Genomic DNA, 16,488 nt, shown 5'->3' with positions numbered 1-16,488 from the left:
CAGTTATCTGGCAACAGCTCTAAGAAGAAAAGGATGCTCTCAACTAAAATAAATTCTGTTGATAATGGAATAATGGTAACTCACTATAAAATAATGCTAGTTTTGGCGAAAAACAGAAAAGCAAGCAAATCCTTCAAAATTTCCTCTTCAAAACCAGCTTTACTTACTCAACAAACATATCCCGCATATCTACTTCTTCTTAAAGATTTTTTTTCTCCCGTTTCTTTATTGAAGAAGATGTACGGATACAGTTTGGCAAACACGACTTGAAGTTTCCTGCGCAAAAGATTTACCTTATTTCATTTCATGCTAGATACAAAGCCTCACTTGTCGTTTTCTCTGTTTTCTCATGCATACTTCATGGATACTTTTCTCTGTGCTTTCGCATAGTTTTGCTAAATGTTACGCCTACCGAATATTCGAAAAAGAAATAAATTTTTTAGAAAGGAACTCCCGTTTTGAAAAGCATATAAATAAATAGTTCCGTTGGATATAAATTTTCATGAAATGCGTCAGTTTTAAGATTTGTTTGAGGTAATGAATTAGTTTAAGGGATCATTTTCATTCAAATTTTGAAAGATAATTCTAAAGAAAATATTTCAAATTGATTTTTATGAATGAAGAAAAAAATTATTGTCATGAAAAATAAAGTTGCGCATGTGAATAATGCTGGGGTAAAAAAATGAGTTTAATAGAGATAATTGGATATTTATGAAGATTTCAAGATTTGTTTATAAAATGTGAATAAGTTTTAAAATAAATTTGAATTTAATTCATATGGGAGTATTCTAAGGAAAATATTAAAATGTATCCATAAGAAAATTAGTAGAAATATGGTTATGGAAGCAATAATAATATTAATAATAATATCTATCAAAAGTGGATGAAAAAAAGAAAGAACATAAATTTTAAGATTTGGTTAAAGCAAATAATAAGTTAAAATTTAACTTATAAGTTATATTTTAACTATAATTTAATTGAAGTTATATTTCTTATAGATACATTTTAATATTATAAGTTAAATCATACAAATTAAATATAAGTTAATAATAATTAAATTTATAAGTTCAATTTAACTTCACATTTAAATCAAGCGATTATTCAAATGGAAATTAAAAGTTAAAATTTAAATTATACAAATTATATTAATTAAATTATTAAATTATATAAGTTCTAAGTTAAATTATTAAATTATATAAGTTCAAAGTTAAATTATATAAATTAAACTAATATATAATAGTTAAAATTAATAATAGTTAAAATCTTTAGTTAAATTTAACTTTACATTCATGTTAAGCGATTATTCTAAAGGAAATAATAATAATATTAATAATACAAAATGTGTAAAATATTGATATTATTGGAAATAGGGTCATGCAAATTTAAAGCTTCAAGAATAGATTGAAGAAATGCATTAATTTAATTATTCATTTTCAGAGAAATATTTAAGGATTATTCACAAGAAAATATTGAATTTAATGAATAGGAGGATTGTTAGTACAAAGATAAAGTTGTTATTCCAAATAACTTTGATATTGCGAAATTGAAGACAGAAATAAAGCTATATGAGAAAATAATAATAATGTAAAACTAAATTTGTTTAAACTGCATAAATAAAACAACAAAATTTTTTTCGAGATTTGGTTAAAGCAAATAATGAATCAAAATTTAATGATTTTATGATTAATTTTTATGAGAAAATAATAATAATAATAATGTAAAGTTAAATTTGTTCAAGCTGTATAAATAAAACAACAAAATTTTTTGAGATTTGTTAAAGCAAATAATGAATCAAAATTTAAAATTAAATGTTAATTTATGTTACGAGGTTATTCTAAAGAAAATATTGGATTTTATAGAAAGGGAAAATTATATTGACATTAAAGTAAAGTTATGAAAGTTTCAATATTTGAAAGAAAATATCAGTGATGCGTGCATTGGTGTTTGATAAAAACTTTTATCCACAGAAAATTGATTGCACGTTCTTTAATATTTATTTATCTTTGATCAATCATGTAAGATAATTCAAATCTAATTTAATTACCAATTTAGTAGTTTCAAAGTTTTCTGAAACTATCGCTTATAATTTTGTTTTTGAAACATGTACTATCTACAAACATAATTTTTTTAAAAATTAACAATAATTGAAAAAACAAACAAACGATGTTATGATCTAATTTGCAGAATTAGTGGCCATCTTGTGTTGGTCACGTGCAATAGCATCGTTTTCGGTATTGAGTATATTTAATCCCTATTTTAATGAAATAAACTTCTAAAAACTTATAATCCAATAACGAAAATACCGGAGTGGGCATCTAATATATATATGGATAAAAAAAACATTTTAATTTTCTTTGGCTCCTTTAATTGTTGTGGTAGTAATTTTGTAGACTTCAGTTTTCAATTCCATTATGTAGATTTCTGAGTATAGTTCCGCGCTAATAACAGTTATTGAACGTTAATACCGATTTATTGATTATTTACCTTTTGTTGTACTCCGTATTGAGATCCGCTATTCAGTTAGTCAATTAAATAGAAAAATAAGTAAAAAATTATTAATGAAAATATACCTGTAAAATCTTCACAAATAAACCTTCACACCTTAAAGAAGGAAAAAGTTAAGACGCTGAGATGTTTATTACGATAAGTAAAATTCAAATTGTAGTATTTACGAAAAATTTAAGGAAAAAAAACACACATGAAAGTGAATTTCGAAATCAAAGAAAGCAATATTTATAAGACTCTTTGCTAAAGCGTTTAATTGGTTGGATATTAGTTTTATCGAGAAATGTGCTTTAATATTAGCTGATTGCTTGCAATTTAATTTCAAACTCTCGTATATTTTAAATGAATGTTAGATTTAATTTTAAAAAAAATCATGGAGTTGATTAAATATTAATTTTAAAAGTTTCTGTTAAAAGTTTAATTACGGAAAAATAATTTAAATCTAATAACACCCTATTAAAGAAAGAAAAATATGAAGTCACTCAGAAAACTAATTATGGTTTGCTAATTGCCCTTCTGCTCAAATACCGCGATAAAAAATTATCGTGAGGAAACCGCCATCCATTTCTCAAACTATTCCAAAATAATTTTTTAAAATCTTATCAACGTAAGCGACCTTTATGAGTGACTCCCAGGCGTTGCCACTAATTCCCACAAAACTTTTTTTTTCAACTCTGAAAAAGATTTTTCTGACACGAAACCAAAAAGATTTTCTTTCTTTTTTTTGCCCCTCTTCTTTTTGTTTTAAACTTTGTAACGCTATAAATTTCGAATTTCCTAAAACCATTTTTACTTCCTTCCTTTCCGTAAATATCGAATAAATTTTTTTTAAGATGACCCGCGGAAAAAAAAAGAGTAAATTCGCTGTCGTAAAACAAACTCTCACTACTCTTTCAAAAAAAGAACGAAAAAAAAGGAGACATCTTTTTACTCATCCAAAAACATGTCTTGAATTTAAAAAAAAAAAGAAAAACGATATATTTTTTTATTTTATTTTAAACATTCTATAAATCTGTACACTTCTTAGTTGTATTTGAGGTATTTACTTTGTAGCAGCGATTTCATAAAATAATACTAACGTCTAACCATCTATTGAAGTAGCTCTTACAAAATAACAGTTTGCACTCTTACTTTGCAGAGGGCGCTTCCATTGCCTCCCGCGCTTCTTCGATTCCTCATCCCTCACTCCTCCCTTTCCATCAACTGTTCCCAGCGCCCCCTGACGGTTACTCTTCGTTATCTCGAACAACACGAATGGGTCCGATCATCTCCGCGCGCTGAGCATCGCATTCCGGTGAGTGTAATTTTTTTTCTTTTATTTTACTACTCTATTATACAATGTATTCTAGGAGCTGGGGAGTGAAAGGGTTATGAACCCGAACCCTTCATCGATCAAAGCTAAAAATTAAGAGAGGTAAAATGGTCTTAAATAAAAAAAAAAGTAGTTTGGGTCGTTTAGAACTGAAGAAGAAATCACGGGGTGAACAACAGCATTCCTTTTTCTTTCTGTCTGTCGAGAATGAACTCCAGAATAGTAGAACAACGGGTAGGAATAATTTTAGGTGAGAATTCGATCCGTGCGATTGAAACGTATCTTGCTGATTTCGAATATCATTATCGTCCGATTAAAAAAACATTTCAGACGACTATAAAAATGCAAACGACATTCTTGTAGAAGTTTTGAGATATGATATCACTGTACGGGTTGTGGAAAAGAGTTGAGCGCAGATGTTTCGTTTCCCCCGGAAATTGGATCAACTGAATTGGATTGACCGACCCCTGGAAGGAAAGACCGAGATATCTGCAGTATCGACACGAGGGGTTTTGCATAATTCATCCCATGGGCGCGCAGTTCTAGTAGCTATTTTCTTCTTTCGATTAATGTGTTCCCTCTCTTTCTGTTGATTAAATTGTAAGGAGCTAAATGTGAGGAGGGGGGGGGGAGATATATGGAAGAGAATTCCGTTTTATTTATTTATCGGCGGACAATTTTGCCGAAAAGAGAAAGAGAGGAAGTCTCTAGGAGTTCATTAAGAGATTAACGACGTAATTTAGCCCCTTTTGTTTGCTGGGCAGACGACTTTTCGCGCAGTATAAGAAGTTGCAGAAGTTAATTAAGTGAAACGACTTTACCGTTTTGTTTTATTGGCAGACGATTTAATGATGGTACAGAATTGGAATTTTTGAATTACGGCTTTGGATCGTTCTTTAATTTTGATTGAAAAATAGCGGAGATTACCTTTTCTTTGAAAAAGAGTAGTAATTTAAATTTTTTCCGATCATTAGAAAAAAAAAATAAACATAAAGAGAATTAATGATTCATTTAAACGAGTGCCTGTAATTAGTAATTCCACCATTTCTTTTTGTAATACATTTGATACGAAATATTGAAATAAATTTAAATGATTGGAATTTTAATTATAATGATGTATTCTGCACAGATTTGGGTAATCACGTTTTAGTTTGATATTTATTGTTCAATGGAATCATTATATTTTATTTTTACTTGTAACTGATTTTTTTATGCTTATTCAAAAATTGCCGTTTGAATAATTTTTTTTTTAAAATTTAAAATCGTTAAAAGTATTTATTTTATTTTACGTTTTTATTGATATTTTTTCAATAAACATGCTGTTAAAGTATTGGTTTTCTAAAAAAAACAAGCCTTATTTTACAAAGTATCAATTAGAATATTATTAACATAATCCAATATTATTTAAGTTCCTAAGCGTTTTCTATTAATAAATTTTTACAATATTGAACAGAGTCTAATGATATTTAATTACATCTTATTCTCACGCAGAGTAAGTATAAGAATAAGAGTGTGCTTTTTTATTGAGATTCAATAAAAAAAGATATCAAAAAGCAGTTCCTAAGTCACATGACTTCAGAACATGGACTTCAAAGATTGATTAAAATCAGCAAAACCTAAGAAAAGGAACGACTTTTACTGTAGATTAATAAATTTTGCGGTCGTAGATTCCTATTTTGCTGCCTCTGGTTTTATTAAATTGATGAATTTTTATCAGATTCCACATTTCTTTCTTCTTTCCTTTGTTTTTCAAGTTCTTTTTTTAGGAGATATTTTAGAATTGCAACATAATAATCAGCATATTAATGTTTATTTTACCATATGATATTAATTTTTTTATTATTTTGGAAAAAAAATGTATAAGTTTTTATTATTTGTCTTAAACTATGTTTACTTCAAAATGATATTAATCTCATACTTTTTAAAAAATTAAACAGAAATATTTATATAATAAAACCAGATTCTTTTAATTTCACTCAAAAATAATTTCACTCAAAAAATTGATTGGAAAATTCGTTAAGTTTGAACTAATTAATATCAAAAACCATCATTGTATAGGTTTAGTTATGCATGGAGATAATATTAAAAAAATAAAACTACGCAAGAAATTGTTCATTGACCAAATTATAGAAACCATTCACAAATTTTACAAGAAATGGCTGTCCCTTGCCCAAACCTGACTTTTAATTGATTAAAAAGCTTTTTAAAATTGTAGTTACTTATAGATGGCAGCACACGCATATGCATAGGCTTACACCCTCACCAGACATAACTTTCCTAATATCTAAACTATTTTAATAATTATCTTAATTATTAAACCAGAGATTTTAAGATGGATTGTAATGATATCTCATAATCAAGTTATAATAGGACAAGTAAGAAGCAAATACATTTAATATCAAAACCTCTCTAACGGTTAACTTATCCAAAGGTTAACTTATCCAAACGTTACTAAAGGTTAACTTATCCAAAACCCTATAAGGCATGTAAAAGAAGTTGAACTGCTTACCTATGTAGTGAAAAATTTATTTGAGATGTATTTGCTATAGTTTTTTATTTAATTTGAAAGTTTGAAGTCTTTAGAGTTAATTTCACACTGCGTAGTTCACCTCCACAAAGAAATCGTATTTTAAATCACCATTTCTCAAGAACTAGTCAACCGATTATCCTTAAATTTCGAAATTTTTAATTTAAAATCCATTTATTTTACTGTTAATAATAAAAAAAAATGAATATTTATAAAAAATAATTTTTTGTTTAAAAGTGTCTTTGAATAAACGAGTTTTACAACTGTGTGCTAGGAGTTAGTGATTTGCTTAAAATATTCAAAACACAAGAAAGGAAATTAAAATCAAAGAGTCGACAATTCTCATGACATGATTGTAAAACTCAGTAGCCCATGGAGGGCCAAGGCCTACTGTGCTTTCATCCCAGTTTTCTAGACTTTGAGCTCTGGGGTGCAGGAGCAGATGTTCAGGTTCGGTGGTCAGCCGGAAAGGGTACCCGCAGTGTTTAATCCCCAAGCATGCTTGATACTCATTTTATCTGCCCATTGAAGAGAGGAAAGGTTGAGGATCCGGGAATAGAACCCCGGACTTGTGGCACGGGCGTGCGAAACGCAAGTCACAACTATGCGAATCCTATTTTCCAGATTGTAGCTACCCCTTCATACTTTAAAGATCGCAAATCCAATTTAGAAGTAAAGTGTATTTTTCACAGAAAGTACGGTTTTGTGTCGGGTTTCGTAACTTACCATGTTGTTGTTGTTGTTTCTTATCCCCACTAGACCAGGTCCATGAGTCCATTCACCCTCAGGAAGTCAAAAAACAAGACCGGGTCGCGCAGAAAATCCTCCTTTTTAAAATCCACACAGCCAAGGAGGTGGGCCGGGCTGGCTGCACTGGAGAAACACTTGTTGCAGGTGGGATAGATCTTTCGCTGTTGTTCATACCTCATGCACTTTATGTGACCACTGATGAATCTAGTGAATGCGGTCTGATCGCCTCTATTACCTTTGAAGGTCAAAGCACGACCCGGCTTATCCCCAGAGTACCAGATCTGTACTGGGGGAGTATTCCAGACTAGCTGGACACCTTGCTTTCTAATGGAGTGAATTTCCGAGGATGTGAGTGCCAAACTTTCCGGCAGAGGTTCATTTGTGCCAAGTTTAGCCAGCGAGTCAGCGATCTCATTCCCGTGCAGACCAACGTGGGACGGAATCCACTGCAAATAAATATCCCGCTTCACGGAAAGTTTACTGAGAAGTTGTAAGATTGCCGTTCCAGCCCTATCTCCCACTCTTGGCCATGCACTCAAATATTGGATAGAGCTTCTACTATCCGTTAGGATCCAGATAGGGTCTAGCAGCGAATCCTTTTCAATTGCGTGTAGTCCTGCCTCAATAGCAAGAAGCTCCGATCGGAAAACAGAGCAAGAATCCGGGTTTCTCATTTTAATGTTGATATCACCATCAGGTCTCTTGATGTAGACTCCACTTCCAGTACGACTCCGGTCCATGTTGTCTACACTAATTAATTATTGTATTTATGGTAATTCCTTTGAAACACTTATATTGCATCTTAGTGCATGAAAATATGACCATTATCTCAAAAATTCTTAAACTGTTCTAGTTTTTTTATTTTGAGCACTGCGCGTATCGAACAAAATTAGAAAATACTTGCGTAAAAAAGTTATAGCTTAGGCTAAATTATTTTTTATTAACTTTAAATTTTTTTCTAGTCTTTAAAACTCTTGTGACTTTACTTTTATTAAAAACTTAAGGTTAAACTTATTTGCGAAGGGCACCTAACTTAACTCAAGTTAGAAGATCCTCACGAATAGATTTTAAGGGCGAATTTTGACCGATGAGCCACGGATATACGAGCAATGATATTCTCGTACGAGTATATCATTGATATGAGCTTACACTCAGAGCAAAACTGCTGAAAGCTTGGGTCCTTCCAGCAGGTAAACTTAAAGGAAGAACTGAGCCGGGCATTGAAGGCTGATAGTTTTTAATTCACCACTTGAAATTACAATTGAAAAACTTAGTGGAAAAAGTGACATTTTTGAAAAAAAAATTGAGTTTTCTTGTGAAAACATCTCGTGCTTCAATTTAATTGTTCAACATTCATTCATTTTGTAGATCTAAGTGGAAGTAAAAATGTGTTTTCCGAGTGAAAGAAGTCGACATTATAAACAAAATAGTCGACCTTAGAAAGCTACTCTTTGTTGCAAATTAAAACATCAAGAGTATGTACGCTAGGACGCGATCTTTTTAAATGAGCGTTATGTATTTACCGACATCTATTGTAATTAGTTGTCAAGAAATAAAGGCAAGGCGTAATCTTGATTTCCTATTATCAACTTATAAACTTTAAAACTAATTTATTCAAATTCGCTAAAATGAGACTTAGCTCCTTAATCAACAATGGAATTATTAACATTTTGTATATTAACAATGAACATTATCATATATATTATAGTGGTGTGCATATTATGTGGTATAATATTTATTAATAAAGGAAATAAAAATCAAATTCATAATTCAAAATTCATAATTCAAATTGCTACAGCGAAATGGTTTTCGCTGTAGCATTTAAAAATACGATTATTTTTCTTGCAACAATGGAAATATTAATATTATGTATATTAACAATGAATATTATTATATATATTATAGTGGTGTGCATATTATGTGGTATAATATTTATTAATAAAGGAAATAAAAATCAAATTCATAGCACCATTTCGCTGTAGCATTTAAAAATACGATTATTTTTCTTGCAAAAGTTTTTTATCCTGGATATTTATGAGATTCTTAATATTGGGAATAAACAAGACGCATTTCATATGATGTTTGTTTTCCATTTGTTCTGGTAAAAGTATAAAATATTCTTCAGCTGAAAAATTCTTGAGTTCGTATCCCCACACTCTGAAACATGGCTATGGAGTTGGAGTTGAAGACAATTTTGCAGGACTCAGAAAAATTTACTTGACTCCGACTCCGTCAAAAATGAAAGTCCTTTAACTTTTTTTTTATCTTGGATATTTATGAGCGTCTTAGTGAATAACTTTTGATCTAATGATCAGATTTGAGGAAGTCGTATTTTCAAAATTTGATTTCTCAGGAACTATTTGACCGATTTCGATCTGAGTTTGTATTTTTTCAATTAAAATTTCATTATTTAAAATGTTGGAAAAAATACCTTACAACTCAAACGTTTTCGATTATTATTAAACAAAACAATGAAAAATTATAAATATTTAGTAAATATTATATTTTACATTGATGAAGAGTTTTTGTAATTGTGAGTAAAAATTTTTCAATTCGAGATATGGTGAAATACGCAAAAAGTAAAACATAAGGGGTCCAAACTTTGGATCGCACTCCTGATCCAATTATTGGGACCATATTTCCAAGATTGCGCCTATCCCTATATTTTGGGGGTCAGAAATCCAAATACGTCGAGAGAAAGGGAATGTTTATTCAGAGAGAGAACGTTTTTGTTCTGATTTCGTAACTGAAAGTATCGTCTGCACAAATTTATTAGCATATTTGAAAATCGAGTCCTATAACGTGAATATCTAGTCATTAGATTAAAAGTTATTAAGGGGGTCAGTTTATTTTTTTGCACTCTAAATTATTCCGCTAATAATTTGCGAAAAGATCAGCGTCTTTATACTGTATGAAGAAAAGCACAGAAGGAAATGTACTTGCAAAACATTTTGTGAATATTATCATGCATTTTTTTGCAAAGATGCCGATTTTTTTAACTTACTATTAATGGAAAAATGCATAAAAAAAAGTTCCTTTTAATAATTTTTTTCATAAGAATTTAAATCCTCCCTCTTCGAACATATTTTAGTTCAATTTAATGCATGCTGCTTTTCCATTTTCCTTTCAATATAAGTTCTTGTATAAACCCGAAAAATAAGCTGCTTTTTTTTCTTTGGGATATTTCATTTTTATAACTTCCCGTGTGCCGTAAAAACGGACGATGATAGGCGAGAGAAAAGATTTTTCAGTGGAATTTACTGATCGCGTTTGAGTGAAGGGAAGTATTTTCTTTTAGATAAGCATCACTCTGTGAATTGTATAAAAAATAAAGATCAGCTATATAACTGACTTTTTTTTTTTACAATTTAGAGAAAATGGTATTGATTTCCTTTAATGCGCTGATATTGCAAAAATGGATCCTCAAAATTCACAAAATTTTCTAAATTGATTTCTTGCGAAATTATTGTTTTTGAGGAAGTCGTTTCCTGGGAAATGCTTCGAATGAACTTTTCGTCAAGTAAAGGAAATTTTCTGTCTAGACTTGCTTGAAGATACGAATTTAACAAAAATCATTAGGCTTATTACTGCTTTTCGAATTTAGGATTGGGAAAGGATTCGAATGAACTTTTTCATCAAATAATGGAAATTTTCTGCCTAGACTTGTTTGAAGATGGGAATTTTACCAAAAGCATTAGGCTTATTACTGCACATCTAATTTAGGATTGGGAAATGCTTTGAATGAACTTTTCATCATATAAAGGAAATTCGCTGTTTAGACTTGTTTGAAGATACGAATTTTGCTCAAAAGCATTAGGCATATTACTGCTTATCGAATTTAGGATTTGTAACAAAATGTAAAAGGAATACGCTATAAAGAAACATTATGTTTACAGAAAAACTATCAGCTGGTGTATCAGCATAAAACCATTTTTTTTCCACAAAAAATACTACCATTTAAAACAGATGCCTATTTCTTAAGCGGATAAGTACTGCTATTTTAAAAAAGCAAACTCAGGTATTAAAAAAATCTGTTATTTTAACAAAAAATTATTTAGAACTACTATGCCAACATTGAAATCAGTGCGAGACAAGAGCACCACTCGCAAAACCAGTTGCCGCTGGGATTCGAACCTGGGTCACCTCATTGAGAGGCGAAAGCTCTGTCCTTTGAGCTACCACAGCTTTGTTGTCTTATTGTGTTCTAAGTCTTACTTATTGAAGTAATATTTAAGTGTTATAAAGCTAAAAACTATCGAGGCTCACCCAATAAAAATGTCTAAAAACTAAACTTACCAAAGAATCATATCTAAAAAATTAAAATAATCAAGTACGGTATCAATTTGACCATCAAAAAGAATCGCAATTTTATTTATGCGATGTTCAAAACCATAAAATAATTGATGAAAAATTTGAGCAAGTATAGAAAATAACCAGAAGAAAATGGTTTGAAAAAAGATAGAGTCATCGTATCGTAAGCATAACTGCATGGCAAAATCGAACGGACTGTTTCAATACAATTATGATTAAGGTGAAAAGCAGGGGAAAACTTTTTAATCAACAAAACAGCTTCAAATCGTCAAATAGAGAAAATCTGTAAAAAGAACGGACATTTTTTTTCAGTGTACGAGTCACTTAGCTTTTAGTCTTTGACAGGATTCGAACCCCAGAAACCTGTATGAAAAGAGCCTTTATACCATCCCTTCATTTACCTTTATATCATCACTTCATTTACATTTACATCATCTCTTCATTTACCTTTACATCATCTCCTCATTTACCTTTATATTATCACTTCATTTACCTTTACACCATCACTTCATTTACCTTTACATCATCTCTTCATTTACCTTTACATCATCTCTTTATTCACCTTTACATCATCACTTCATTTACCTTTACATCATCACTTCATTTACCTTTACATCATCTCTTCATTTACCTTTATATCATCACTTCATTTACCTTTACATCATCTCTTCATTTACCTTTACATCATCTCTTCATTTACCTTTACATCATCACTTCATTTACCTTTACATCATCTCTTCATTTACCTTTACATCATCCCTTCATTTACCTTTACATCATCTATTCATTTACCCTTACATCATCTCTTTATTTATCTCTATTTCATCACTTCATTTACCTTTACATCATCCCTTCATTTACCTTTATATCAGCCCTTCATGCAAAGTAAAAGTTTTTATAGTTGAATGAAAAGTTTTTGAGAGTTCCAAAAGTACACTTAGATCATGCTAGTTTTGACAATCACCCGAGTTTAAGCTCGTTCCGACAATCACTTGAGAATTCCCTTTTCGTCAAAAGTCCCGATATTTCTCCACGAAGTTATAGTAAAAAAGAATAACATACAGCTCAGCGTTTGTTGAATCGTCAAATATAAGAGTTCCTTCTGAGACTTTAAAACTTAAACTTCATTTTCATAAAAAATGCGAAATTAATAGAATAATTCCTGTTTAATTAAAAACTTAAATAATGTTTGTACTTGCATAATATCCAGATATATCTTTATACATTCAATGCATGTATAAAGATATATTTCGATATTATACTAGTACAAACATTATTTGTATATCTTTATACATATATTGAACATAACAAAATATCTTTATTCTAATATTGTACATAATATATTTTTGTATATACAGGGGTCTGCCCAGACATTTTGTGAAAGGTCCGTTTTTTGTAAAATTGTGAAAAAATTACTCGTAATTTGTAAATATGAAATAAACGTTAAGTCACATTCTTTCAACCAGGGTCCGCTTTTGTGAATTGGTGCAAATTTGTGTCCGTTATTGCAGAAAAACTTTTTCAATGAGTTTTTAAATTGTAAAGTCATACACGATTATGCTCAGCACTGTAAAATTATAATTAAAAAAATTAAATTTTAAAAAATAAACAGTAATTGCAGCTTCTAAATTAGTGATGCAACATATAAATATTTGGTATTTAGCCTATACTGCTGAAAGCAGATTATTCATTTCGGATGAATAAAGGAAGAAGCGTCTGTCAAAGACAAAATTTAGTTCGTTTAAATCTGTCTTTCTTTCCCCCATCCCCCTGGGAAGGGTTTATTCGATTAACAAAACAATAATGAAGATAAACAAATTTGTGAATGGTCCGATTAAAAGATAAATTATTTTGTGAAGGGTCCGTTTTTAAGTTGAAATATTTTGTGAAGGGTCTGTTAACGGACCCAAATTTCCTCTAAACAGACCCCTGATATATATTAAATATATAAAGATATATTAAAAGCTTAAATGTTTGCTCTAACATCCAAATATATCCTTATACATACATTGAATGACGGTTGTATTGCATAAAGCATTAAATAGTAATCTGTTTGTATGTATTAAATATGCTAAATAATTTTTTTGCATAATTTATTTTTTTATAAGTTAAAATAGACACTTATTTTATTTTTCAATTATTTTTCAATTAAACTAACTGGACTGACCTTTAAAAGATGATTCAAACCAGGCCCATGTTATTTAATATATGGCAGAAACTAGTTGATCATTTCAGGGTTGCTGTATTGGTCAGTTTAAGTGTTATCATTATTCAACGCATTATGATTTGCTATCATAACATGTCTCCATACATTGAATTGATTATAATCACTAAACATATGTATTAAATTTAATCACGCATGGCGGGTGATTTCTCCCTTGTTTAATTTAACGGCAGGTAATTATGTAAACATCTATCAGGAAAGTAATATATTAATCAACCCCGAGAATGTCTTAAAAGCTTGATAAAATGTATAGATTTTTTATTTTGTTTTAAAAAATATTTTAAAGGGTTTTGGAACACTGTTTTAAAAACACATGCATTGTTTTGAATTTGTATGCATTGTTTTATCATACAAAATGTTTACAAAATTGCTCATACATTTTTTACGAGTCAATTTTAAAAATAATTCAAAAATAAATGTCTCAATAAATTTTGCAAATAAATTGAATAAAAGTGTCAAGGTTATAATTTATCTTCAACCATTAGTGCTAAGAAAATTTAAAAAAATAATATTTTTAATTTTTTTACTGTTTAAATTGTTTATATTCAACAATTATAAAAACGCAAAACATTTCCTGAAAACAAATTAAAGTAAAATAAATAAACTGCATATTCTAAATTTTTTTCAGTTATCTTTAATAGGTTTCGGTGAACTTTAACCATTTCATATTGAACAAACCTTCTAATAAAAGTTAAAACATAATTTTTTCCCCTTTTGAAAAAGTAGTTTCATTAATCATGTTTTTTATTATTCGTATTTTGTTATAATTTTAACTATTATTAATATTTATAATTATTATAATTAATTGCATTTTTTAATTAAAAAAAACTCAACATTTATAGGGTTGTGTCCTAGATCCCATTCAACAAGAACTATTTGAAATTTGATTTTTTTTTAGTTAACTTAGATTTTTGGCTTATAATTTTTCGATAATAGCGCGTTCTTAAAGTAATGCTATTGTTACAAACTCAATCAAAAATTAGAAAGTTTTCATAAAAAACTATTAAATTAAATATTTTGATTTTTTGACGAGGTACTTTCTTAGTTTTCATTGAATAAAATTGAAACTGTATTGTTATTTACTGTTTACATGGAGAAAAAGAACTGTTAAAATTACTGTACTGTATGGTAATGACATTTCTGGTTAAAAAACAAACCCATAGTTCTGGTTTTAAAAATCAAAATGTACGGTATTTAAAGCATTCATTTGGTAATTTTTCTGTTCATTAGGTAACAGTTTAATGAAAATTCTGTTTTTCAAAATTATAGTTTTTATTACCACACATTTAACAAAACAATACAAAACTGGAAAATAAATTTATCTTAATAAATAATTTTAATGCTATGTTGGAATGCATTCAGATGAAATTACCAAATATCACCACGTTTACCCAATTTTATCTCATATTTTATTAAACCATACTTTATTGTTATTTTATCAAAATTATAACGCTTTGGCGTAAAGTACATCACTTTTTGGTTTTTCCCCAGATCTAGAAACACGGTAAATTTTACCATATTCTGGCAGTTTTAAGCATACTTTTTTCTCAGTGTACTTTACTTGAAGCTGCCTAAAACACATTAATATTTGAAGTTGAGTTTTCTCAATTAATTCCGGACAATGAGCTGGCTGACGAAGAAGCACGGGCTAGCTCCAATGCGATTTTCTGGGGCCCTGAACCAAGTTTGGGAATTTCTCCCACATCCTTTAGGGCATCTATATTCAACCTCTATGGCAAAATAGCCCATGAGCAATGGCGCAACTCTGATGGTCAGAGAAAAGCTAAAGAGCTAAATCGTGATTGCCCAAGTGTGCGTCAAAAAGAACTTCTTAAGCTAAACAGGAACAGTTTGAGGAAGATCATTGGTCTTCTCACTGGACACTGCATCCTCAGGAGACACCTATACATAATGTGTGCTGTATCTGATTCTCTTTGTCGAGGTTGTCATTTTGAGGAGGAGACTTCGCGACATATACTATGTGATTGTGAGGTCTATTCTTCTCAAAAGATTCGAGCATTTAGGACAACATTGCATTAAGGTCAGGATATTACATGATATTCTTGTCAGTTCTTTGCTGAATTTTGTTTCAGCTGTAAAGCTTTTTCATTAATCATGATTTAGGGATGGTACCGGGGATAGAGCGTTCACCTTCCAATGAGATGAACCGGGTTCGAATCCTAGCGATGGTTGGTCGATATGAATTCCGCATCAGGCTTGCAGCGACCTCAGTGCCGACGTAATATATCCTCAGTGGTACACGGATCTTGGGTTGGAGTCACCTTGTTGCTAGGCTAACTGTGAGAGGTATTCCTTTCCAAGTAACGCAAATGCGTGTTAGTTCCATCAAAACGTCCTCCACGAAGACAAATTTCTTCCAATACTTGATCCAGAAGTTCTTTGGTTTTCTGTATTGGGTTCAGAATTACAAAGTTACGGAGTTGAACATTCTCAGTCATAAACCCAAAAAAATTGAGTCGGCTGTTTAATGACGGATATAAAAAAAAATCATGATTTATGGTTTGGGTACAATAAATCTCCAGTTGATGTGCCCTGCTTTTTGGAGCTGAGCAATTTCTAAGTCTAATTTGGTTAATATTCCAGTTTTTAAATCATTGATTATGTTATCGATAGCTATTTTTTTGACACAAGTGTTCTCGTTCTTTTTTCTTTTTTGTGTGTTCTAGAAATTTATTTTATAGAAGCTTAATTTGAGCTTTTGAAATTCATAATGTATTTTCTTCCTCACAGTATCCTCTCTGAAAAATTAATTCGATGGTGAATCATACTATCCGTACATTGAACTGTGTAAATTTTCTCCAATTATAATAAGATAAAGTGAATCGTATTTCTGTTAAA

The 16,488-nt window shown here is 30.0% G+C and overlaps 1 protein-coding gene across 1 annotated transcript in view; it reads left to right on the top strand.

Annotated features, from left to right (window-relative positions):
• Positions 1-3,668: 3,668 nt before the first annotated feature.
• LOC107448921 (neuronal acetylcholine receptor subunit alpha-10) overlaps positions 3,669-16,488 on the top strand; it is a 222,155-nt gene continuing 209,335 nt past the window's right edge. The window contains exon 1 of the mRNA XM_016064298.4: positions 3,669-3,799. The gene's annotated coding sequence lies outside the window, so the exon portion shown is untranslated. The remainder of the gene's footprint in view (positions 3,800-16,488) is intronic.

Source organism: Parasteatoda tepidariorum, chromosome 4, assembly GCF_982258835.1.
Source record: "Parasteatoda tepidariorum strain Cologne lab strain chromosome 4, Ptep-v5.0, whole genome shotgun sequence".
Classification (NCBI taxonomy): Eukaryota; Metazoa; Arthropoda; class Arachnida; order Araneae; family Theridiidae; genus Parasteatoda; species Parasteatoda tepidariorum.
The sequence above is the reverse complement of the archived record's forward strand: the minus strand, read 5'-3'. Positions and strand labels throughout refer to the sequence as shown.